This window comes from Anoplophora glabripennis, unplaced genomic scaffold, assembly GCF_000390285.2.
Source record: "Anoplophora glabripennis isolate ALB-LARVAE unplaced genomic scaffold, Agla_2.0 scaffold98, whole genome shotgun sequence".
Taxonomy (NCBI): Eukaryota; Metazoa; Arthropoda; class Insecta; order Coleoptera; family Cerambycidae; genus Anoplophora; species Anoplophora glabripennis.
The window spans coordinates 1,228,748-1,239,466 of record NW_019416280.1 but is presented as its reverse complement, the minus strand read 5'-3'; the positions used below and the strand labels follow the sequence as shown (position 1 = coordinate 1,239,466).

The window sequence follows — 10,719 nt, the reverse complement described above, 5'->3', positions numbered from 1 at the left end:
ATTAGAGATTCCTCGCCACGCCACTGCCCTGTATACTAGAAGTTTTATCTATCACGCCTGTAAAGAATATAATGCTTTGCCCGTTTGTTTTAAGTCATACACTATTTTGAACTTTAAAAAAAAGTTAAAGCAATTTCTTTTGGATGATTTTAATACTAATTAATAATTTGCTGTCACTAAACTGTCTTTTAGGGTGTCGTTAAAAAATTTTTTTGTCACTTTGTCACTACGAGTTTTTTATTTGATTCATATATATGTGTATCTATATATTATTAAATTTATGTTCATATTCTGTAGGGATTATGTTTAGAGATTTTATTATACGTAGGGTATTTTGTGTTCTTCATTTATTCATTTTTTTTTGTTTATTCATACTGTTTCTAGGGGTTAAGTTGAAAAGCAGTTTTAAACTGACACTTCGCCCCTTTACAAGCTTATTATTTTCTATTTGCTTACACGTACATGTACTTGAGCTAAATAATTGTAATAAAAGACATTTATTATTGTTATTATTATTTATTATTTATCGTTAAATACCTTATTTTTCGTAATGTAACAAAGCAACATTATTTTATTAAATCTCATTCACAACTAACTTTACTAAAATAAAATAATAAAGCATTAATGTTTAAGAAATCGCAACATAAATCACGCTATATCGTGAGACAAAATTATAAAACATAGGACATCCTAAAAGAAAGGTTTAATAGTATTGAAAATGTCGTGAAATGGAAAAAATCTAGAAGGATAATGATTTAATGATATGATATGATTTATGATATTTGTACAGATTTAAAAATTAAAGAAAGAAGAGAATCTTTCAAAATGAAAATGGGGATAAAGTGCTATTTACAAAACATAAATTTAAACAAGAAAATCTAAAAATTTATAAAAAAATAATTATTGTTAAAATTTTAATAAAATTATTTTCACTGCTTTTTTTAAATTTTTTTTATTAAATTACACAAACGATCTCAGTGTATTTTTCAAAATGTTTAATTATGCATCATTCGCAATAAAAATGTCATTGCTTTGACTCTTCTGGAAAAAAAAATCAGCCTCTACTACTGTTTGAAGATAAATTGGCTCTCTAGTGGTGGAAAGCCCAGATATACCTAATTTATTAAATGGATAACACGATTAACACGCCACTGGCACTGGAACTAAAAGAAAATTAAAATCGCGAGTGCCTATGTTCGTCATTTGCGCGTTTCGTACATTTCTGTGTGGTAGACTTCTGAATGAGCTGAAGCAGGTATCAGTTAAAAATACATTTTGTGACGAAAGTTTCTTCCCGCGCAGTGAATATTTATAAAAAAATAGTGACCTAATAAGTGAAACAAATACATGAGAATTTCGTTAGGCTGTTGTGTATTGCAAAACGTGGGTATTCCTTTAAAATTTTGAGTATTTGTCTGCTGCTTGTTTAATTTACTTGACAAACTAATTTTTTGTTGTCGAATGTTAAGTAAAATCAACTATTAATTAGTGTGTCGCAATCAAAATAATTTTAGTTATAGGAATCAAATATTACTTAAATCTCTATTCTGTACCTGATTTATATCAAATTATGGTATGTATTGACACTGATTTAAATATTTATATACCGGATAACCCAAGTCACAGGGTCACAATTCCAAATGTGACTAACAAAGTAGATATGGTCCAATCATTTTCTGTTATTTAATTATTCTTTTCTTACATAATACAAAATCAATTAAGACTGTTATTTTATTATAATTACGTGGATACGTGTACGAATATTTAGGCTTTTAATTCATTTTATCATTAAATAAATAGAAAACAGAAAAATGGCCAAATAGAGTTAGCGAATGAACAAAATGCAGTATAGTTCGTTTCTGATTGGTGCTAGCATTATATTAAACATGAGCGAACTAGGCAATAAACGGACTAATTTTACTTTACATTCTTTTTACTTCAGTGCTATTACATTTTATATATTTATTCTAATATTATTTTGGTAAAAATATTTTATTTCTTGGTTCAAATATTCAATTTTAGCTATTGTATAGTTCAATTTTCAAAAAAACATTGCCATTCAAAAGAACTAGAAAGGTTTTTTTCGCTAAAAAAGAACATTAATTTATAACGGTTTTAAAATTGAATTACGATACTTTTTTTGATGCACATAGAACAAATGAACACTATATTTTTTATATCCTCCCTAAATCTCAGTAATTTTTCTGTGTAGTAAACTTTTAGCCGTATATTACACAAAGTACATACATATTTTTAAAATAAATATGCAGAATGTTTCAGATATTTAATTTATATTAAAAAAGAACGAGGATAATGAAAATTAATATTTTGTCTCAAACTACAGACTGTATACAGGAAAAAATTAAGGGAACAGAAACTTTCCAATTTTTTTTAGTCATTTTTGAAAAGCTTCGTGAATAATGGGCGTATCGAGAAAAAAAGAAGCATCTTAAAAATTCTAGTTTTGAAATTTTGAGATGAAAAATTAGTTTGAGCATCATTTTTGGCGCAATCTAAAAAATAATGGAAGTCAAAAATTTTATAAAAAACTGCCCATGGGCTCAGAATAAAGCAAAAAAAAATCATAGTAATCATCATTAATTGATGTTTAAGGTGGCCATATCTGGCTCAGAAATAGTCAAATTTCTGGCGTTTTTAGGTACTGAAATCTTGAAAAATAATACGTGTAGAACAGCCCAAAAATAAAATACTTGATGTTCTGTTTTTTCATTGTTACTATTTAAATTTACTCAAATAAAATAATAACTTAAAAAAGCGTTTGTAAAACATGCGTTTGCTGTTACCCTAACCCCACATTTTAAGAATACACACTTATAAATAAAAGTAAACAATTTTATATGTAGGACTAAGCATAAGCAAGTATATGTTATAAGAATATTTACATGTGGAGTTATACAGGGTGTCCCAGAATAACGTGTACAACGGAAGACCACAGGTTCGTGGACTTAAAATAGGCAGATTTGGGCATAGAAAATACAGTACTATATTTTCTATGGATTTGGACTAATTCACCTATATCCCAAATCGCTTCGTTTGTCCGCTAGATGACCTCAGTTAGTGAAAATTTTTTGAATTTTGTAAATAACTCGAATACTTATTAATCGATTTTGATAATTTTTGTTTTCGATCTACACATTTTGGTATTATACAGAGTGTTTTTTTAAAACCTATAACTTCTACAAAATTGACGTGTGGTAATAATATCCATTCATAACTTTTTCCTGTTTCGGGCAATAATGATTACTATTTTTTGATTTGATAGGTGATACCATTTGGAAGTTTTTAGGACTCTTGTAGAATTTTGATTAAATGAACGGTTTGGGTACAAAAAAATATTTTTTGAATGACTACATTATTTTGCCACCCATATTACAATACCTAACAAAGTGCTAGTAGGCACAGATTTCGTAGGTTGACTGTAATTTCAGTTTGATCTTTAAGTCATTGTACCTGGCATTTCATAATGAGTGTTTACTTACCATAGGCGCCGACTTTTAAAACTTTGTCGGGTGCTCGGTTGCCTTATAGGCATTTTTTTGCCAGATAACATTAAACAGCAAGAGAAATGAGTTGTCATTTGAAATAGCATGAGGTAAAAGATTTAAAATACGTATTTCTCCGAATTAGATTTTATAAAAAACTTTTTAAAAAATATATCGAAATTAATGAAACTTGTCAAAATAAATAAACTTTATTACTGTTTCGATACAAAATTCAAAAATTTAACAATTTCAATAATTTTAAGAAAAAAATAAACTTACAATAAGTGAAAATATAAATATATGTACTATGTAGACGTAAAAGTAGGTAGCACAGAAATTCTAACAAAAATGATAATAATTCTTGCGGGTGCTTGAGCCCCGGAGCACCATAGAAGTCGGCACCTATGGTGTTTACTACGATAAGATATATCACATGTTACTTCATTTTTCAATAAAGACGAATTAGAGTTATTTACAACGTGCCTAATTTTGTAGAAATAATTCGTAAAAACAATAAAATTGAATAAAAAATGCTGAAGATAAAAGTAACAAAGTTGATGTTATTAATTTTAGTACAACTTATTATAAAAACTGTTCAAAATGACCACAAAGGTTAATTAGGCGAAGAAATTTAAAGGACACCCTTTGCAGTTCTTGAAGGCAACTTTTCTTCAGTGTTAGATGTGGAAGCATACATTGTTGTTTTCAGAGTACCCGAAAGATAATAGTCGCAAGGTATTAACTCTGGTGAAAGTACAGGCCAATTAACAGGATTAACAGGATTATACCTTCTACTGATCCATCGACGAGGGAATCTTTGGTTCAGATACTGCCGGACATTTACAGTGAAATGTGGTGGAGGTCATGCATGAACCACTTGTTAGCTCTGAGTAATAACGGCACACCTTCCAATAACTCGGGTAGTGTTTTGCAAAAATGCTAAGTAAAATTCCCCATTCAGTTTATTGGGTAGAATATCAGGGTCAATAAATAATGCTATCAATGCGTTGTTTTTGATTTTTTTTCCAATTTTTTGAATAAAATTAGACACATTGTAAATAAGTCTAATTCGTCGTATGTGTGTATCCATATCGAAAAAATGAAGTAATTAACAGGTGGTATATCTTATCGTTGTATCACCTATCAGATAAAAAATAGTTGTCATTATTGCCCGAAAGAGGAAAAAGTTATGACCGGATATTATCACCATACATCAATTTTGTAGGAGTTGTAAATTTTAAAAAACACTTTGTATGGCACCAAAATGTGTAGATTGAAAGCAAAAAAAAATTTTCACCAACTTTGAGGCCATTTAGCGGCTAAACTAAGCGATTTCGGATATAGGTGAATTGGCCTGACTCTGCCTATTTTGAGCCCACGAGTCTGTGGTCTTCCGTTGTATAGGTTATTCTTGGACACCCTGTATATAAAAAAGTTGGTATTTCCGTAAATTTCAGTACCTAAAACCTAGATGGTTTGATCGTTTTTTGTACCTGTATATTTGTTTTACTACGGCGTCTTTGAAAATACTCAGATGACATGACATAACATTCCTGTTATTTGATAAGCTTCAAATTATTCAGTTATTAAATTGCTTACATTACTTATCTTTGTGGAAAACACTATTTCAGGAATATGGCGCCCATAACAATATAAAATTGTGGTCTTTATTATCATTTATCTTCCTTTGGGCATTTAGGTATACGATAGTGATATTAGCTACCGCTTGGATTTACCCATTATGTAATAGACATGAACATATATTCGTCGAACCTTGTGTTCCAAGTAAAAAAATTCAATTTTTGCATTATTTATAAGGTATAGTTAATTATTAGTAATCAAAAACAAGTTTAACAATAACTACGTAAATAAAATTTTGAAATAGTTCGTGGAATATGTACAATAGATATATACTTTTTTAGGATTACAGTAATATATGAAATATAAGATTTGATGGATCTACTTCCAATGATAAGAAAGACATGGCCTTAATTCACGTCTGACCTGGGGAGAGATTGGTTATGCTCAGTGGAAACCACGCTAAAGGCAAAAACGAAAATCTAAAAAGGCTGATTATCAGGTATTATTAGGCTTTTACTAACATTCCCGTGTACAAATTACCTTTTGTTTCTGAGAAATAAATTAAATATTATAAATAGAAAAATATAATATAAAAATATAAATAGAAATATATAGCCTCTCAATTGAGCTCGTACGAAATTTGATGAAAAAAGTATTAACTGATAATTGTTAAATTAATATCAACGATTTTTATCACTACTGTTCTTTTTAAACAGTGTACATACATTAAATAATTAAATAAACACATAAAATGTCCACCAATCTGCTCTTTTTACTGTTCGCTACCAAATTAAACACTTTTGAATTTTAGTGGACGAATAGTTTACTAATAATTATGAATAAAAAAAAAATTACAAATAATTACATAAGTCATGAAAACATACACAAAAATTGCAGCTTCAATCTCAAATTTTTGACATTTACCTCAAAGTCTCCCGATATTCTCTTCTTTGTTGGACCTACTTTGTATATTTTTAAGTACCTACAGACACAAGGCTAACTAACATTTAAAAAGATCATATTACTGAACATTTTAAGTAATTTATTCGTGATAGCTTAACCTGTAACGAACAGAAATGATAAAGCATATTAATTTAAGCAAAAATATTTTTTCAGAAAATATGGTACAAATCTAATTTGGGGAGTGAAAATTCAGAGGAAGTCGGATTTTAAATAAAAATAAAAAGCAGGCTTTGATAATAAATTCAAATTCCATGTGAAGTAATAGTTTTTTAAGCTCTATCTTTCAAACAGAAACCATAATTAAATAGGATAATAAATATTTTTTATACGTTTGGTATTCTTTTATTTTAACAAATAGCTATAACAAACCCTTATATATTTTTAAATCGCCACTCAAATTCTATCAATTGACATTATTAGATCGTCTCCATGGTAAAACAATATATCAAAATTGCCATAGTCAACTATTTTTGTTCAAATGACACACTATATATATATCTTTTTATCAATTCTGGAAGATATTTTTTTTCTGCGTTCAACTATGTAAGGAAGTCGATAGTTTCATTAGAAATATTGCTAGAAAAACAGCAAAAATGATGAACACTACTTTTCGTAGCTTTATTCTGAAAAATGATAGCCAGCTATGGAAACAAGCTAGGTACTATATTTTTGAGAGTAACATATTTTTTTCTTTAATACGATAATAATATAACAATTTAAAACAATACTTATTTCAAATGTTCAAAATGACCTCCATTTGCTTCAAACAGAGAATAGCTCTGTTTATCACTTTCTCTCTCTCTCTCTCTATAAACACTTTCTAGTGTTTCTTCATTTAATCCCAGACATTCTACTCTTATTCCGTTTTTAAGGTCCTCAATATCATTTAGATAAAGCCAAAGAAAGAAATCTATAGGAGTGAGATCCGGAGATCTAGCAGGCCATTCAGGGTTTAAAAATTCTTCTTTTCTTTTAAAAACTTCCATCTGTCGCCAAATTCCTGGTTAACTTTTCGAACATTTTATCTGATGGAAGTTGACTGCGGAAAACGATGTTGGTATAATACCGGCAGTTTTAGCGTTCCTTCTTCCCTCTCCATAAATTAAAATCATATCTAGTATTTTAGAAACGTCAAAATTCAGTTGTTTCCGCAGCTGGCTATTATTTTTCAGAATAAAGCTACTGAAACTACGGTTCATAATTTTTGCTGTTTTTCTAGCAATATTTCTAATGAAACTATAGACTTCCTTATATAGCTGAACGTAGGAGAAAATATGTTCCAGAATTGATAAAAAAATATATAGTGTGCCATTTGAACAAAAACAGTTGACTATAGCAATTTTGACATATGTTACCATGGAGACGATCTAATAATGTCATTTTATAGAGTTTGAGCGGCGATTTTATAGGGTTTGTTATAGCTATTTGTTAAAATAAAAGTGATACGAGGCCGCGAATATCACACTGAATCACTCGGTATAAGGCTGTTTCTGAAATAAGATACTGTAGGTGTGTCATAATTAGGTGTAAAAAATGTAACCCAAGCTTTCTCAGAACAAATTAAAACAACCGAATACCTCAATATGTATTAAATGCTTAGAAAACATATATTTTTTAATTTTTTTATGGTATTCATTAATTCACGTCACATTTTAAGACATTTACTTAAGATATAAACGGCGTTTACAACACTTTTAGTACTTATTTCTTTTTCAATTTTTTTGTTGGTAGATTTTGAGAGAATTTATCACCACTCAAAACAGATATAGACTTTAATTTTGGGCTAGGTCTTAAAGCGTGTCCCCAAAGCAGGATTTGCATTGTGCGCCATTTTCATTTCGAAGAGTTGGCGGCATTATGCATAGAGTATGTAGCTGATACTGTGCACAAAATACGTGGAAAATATTGCCACGGTGCGCCGTTGGTCACTGTATTTAAACATTTCAAAATGCACAATGCAGCGGATTTTAACAAAAGATCTGCATGTGCATCCATTCAATATTCAGCTAACCCAGGCATTGAAACCAGTCGACCATTTAATGCGCCGGGCATTCGTTGATTGGATGTTGGAGAATTAAAAAGCAGACGGTGATTTTGCTAAGAAAATCATCTTTAGCAACGAGGCTCATTTCCGTCTTAGTGGGTATGTGAACAAGCAAAACTGTCGAATTTTGAACAGAGAATCCTCGGGTCATTCAAGAACGACCACTGCATACCCAAAGAGTGAGTGATGTGTATTTTACGCCGGTGCAGTAATTGGTCCCATCATTTATAAAAATGAGACTGGAAAAACGCAGTAACTGTCAATGGAGATATCGAGAGATGCTACTGACCCTTTTGTGGTCTCATTTGGATGGCATGGATTTGGATGACGTATGATTCCAGCAGAATGGTACCACCTGCCATACGAGAAACTAACTAATACTTGTTACGTCAGAAATTAGATGGACGACTCGTCTCACGTAACAGTGGAGTGACTTGGTCACTTATGCCATACGACTTATTCCTGAGGGGATTCGTAAAGTTCAAAGTTTATTCTGCTCAAATGAATATCACTCATGGATATAAAGGCAGAAGTTATCAACGAAATTCAACCGAAGGTATGCGAAAGCGTGATATAATTTTTTCTTTTGAAAAGAAGGCCGAGTGTGCCAAATGAGTCGCGGGGGATATCTATCCGATATCCTCTTTCATATTTAAAAGCAATGTCTACCCTTAAAAATATGTAAAAACTTGCCAACTTTTTAATTAATACCATCTTTTTTCTTCATATGAAATCCGCTATTTCTTTTGGGACACCCCTTATGTCCAAACACCTATATTCCAGTAGACATTGACTCTTTTAATTGTATAGAAATGAATAGAGATACATAGTAAAAACATTTCATTTGATTGTAACTTTACCGCAACATATTTCAAAATCACTAGTAACAAAAAATCATGTTAAGAAAAACCCAAAAAACTGTTTAAGGTTCTTCTTATTGTTAGTTATGTTCTAGGTAAAAATTGAGTCAATATCAAATTCGGTTGCTTAAAGAAAACTGTATATCAAATTTCATTGCAATAATTTTAAAAGTGATAGTTATTTTAAAAAAAAGAAAAGAACAAATTCTTTTGAAGGCCGATAACTTTTAGGGAAGAAAATTTACTAAGACTTGATTCCAAATCTATTATGTTTAGGGACAGTCTTATTTATTTGTCCGCTGCCTACGCGTTTCTTATACATATATGCAGTAGGCTAGAGATAATTAGTGGAATTATTTTCTCGACTTAGGTCTTTTTCATACATTTTATATATAAAAAACCAAACCTAGCCGAACTTATCAGCTTAATTTTTTTTATTAAAAATTAAGATTAGCGGGCGAACGGGAAACCTCGAAGCAAAGTGGATTGGCTGTCTCTACATACTAAATATACTTAGTTTCATTTAAGAATACAAAATTTGAAGTATGGTGCATTCGCTTCCGGCAGTTGCGGTTGGCGAAAATTAAATTGATTTTATTTTGATAATAAAGTATGGCACCCATATTATTTTTAAGGGATGTTTTTAGGCATACAAAGAAAAGTTTCATGAAGAAAAATTGCGAAATATTTATTATCTTTTTTTAATTAGTGGTCGTCGACCTTGGGACCTCGAAACGGGTTCCATATATATATATTTGCAGAATATCTTTTTCGTAATCAACTGATAGACATAAACAACTGTTTTTTATTTTTCCTCCAACAAACGGTATGGGTCTTCTTAAGCTTCGTTATCAAACTATTACAAATCTTAATTTTTATCACCAGCCGCCACTGGTGATTCTGTCACCCTTGTTAAGAGTCTGTTCTCTGTACACTGCTAAGGTATCGCTGCGGGGTCGGGTGCACGGGCGTTACAGCTGGAGGCGGAGACTATCGCTCTCCCACTACGATGATTTTACAGTGGACGTATTTAGGTTGATTTAAACGTGAAACTAACGTTACAATTTTTACTTCAATAATTGTGTCAATTTAGAATTAATACAATTATTGTACCGCAATTGTACAAACAAATTTCATCGCAATACAAAATTGAATAACCGACATCCCGTGGACGTCAATTTAACGCTCCTTCTCTTTTTTGGTTTTATGAGAAAAAGTTATTCTTGATGAAGAGTTCTGCATGGCCTAAAATCCAAAATGAAATAATCAGATTTCAATTTTTTGCAGTCGTATACGAGGTTTGTCGAAAAATGTAAATTTTGCTCAAGAGTAAAGTACCTTTATTTTTTAAAATATCGACAATCGTTATTTAAAGTTGATCCAAATAGAAAACTACGGTCAGGTATCCAATATTATCCATTTACCATTAAAAAACAGATTTTGTTATTTTTACAAACTCTTCTCCGTATTAGCATTGATAATTTACGTCTAGAGATAGACATTAAATCTAACAGGTAAGGTAGTCGGATTTTTGTAATTTTTGATATTTATGGTATGTGTAGTTTGGACCTTGAATAACAATTTTTCGAAGTAGTTCTACGCTACGTTCATAATTTACCGAGATAATCGATTTTGAAGTTTTACCTGACAGCTAAATCCACTAGATGTGACACACTCCTCAACTGGGAGCGTGGCCTAATAGGTAGCGTTAGGAACTGACAGTCAGTATATCGCTAGTTCGAGTCCGTCGCGTGAAATTTTTTTTTTT

The 10,719-nt window shown here is 30.6% G+C and overlaps 1 protein-coding gene across 2 annotated transcripts in view; it reads left to right on the top strand.

Annotated features, from left to right (window-relative positions):
* Positions 1-1,219: 1,219 nt before the first annotated feature.
* The window catches only part of LOC108904945, a 26,385-nt gene continuing 16,885 nt past the window's right edge, over positions 1,220-10,719 (top strand). Inside the window, exons 1-2 of one of the 2 annotated variants that reach the window (XM_018707672.1) lie at positions 1,220-1,383; positions 5,426-5,583. The gene's annotated coding sequence lies outside the window, so the exon portion shown is untranslated. Of the gene's footprint in view, positions 1,384-1,516; positions 1,574-5,425; positions 5,584-10,719 lie in introns of those variants that run through there. The other variant, XM_018707673.2, reaches the window with a different exon arrangement.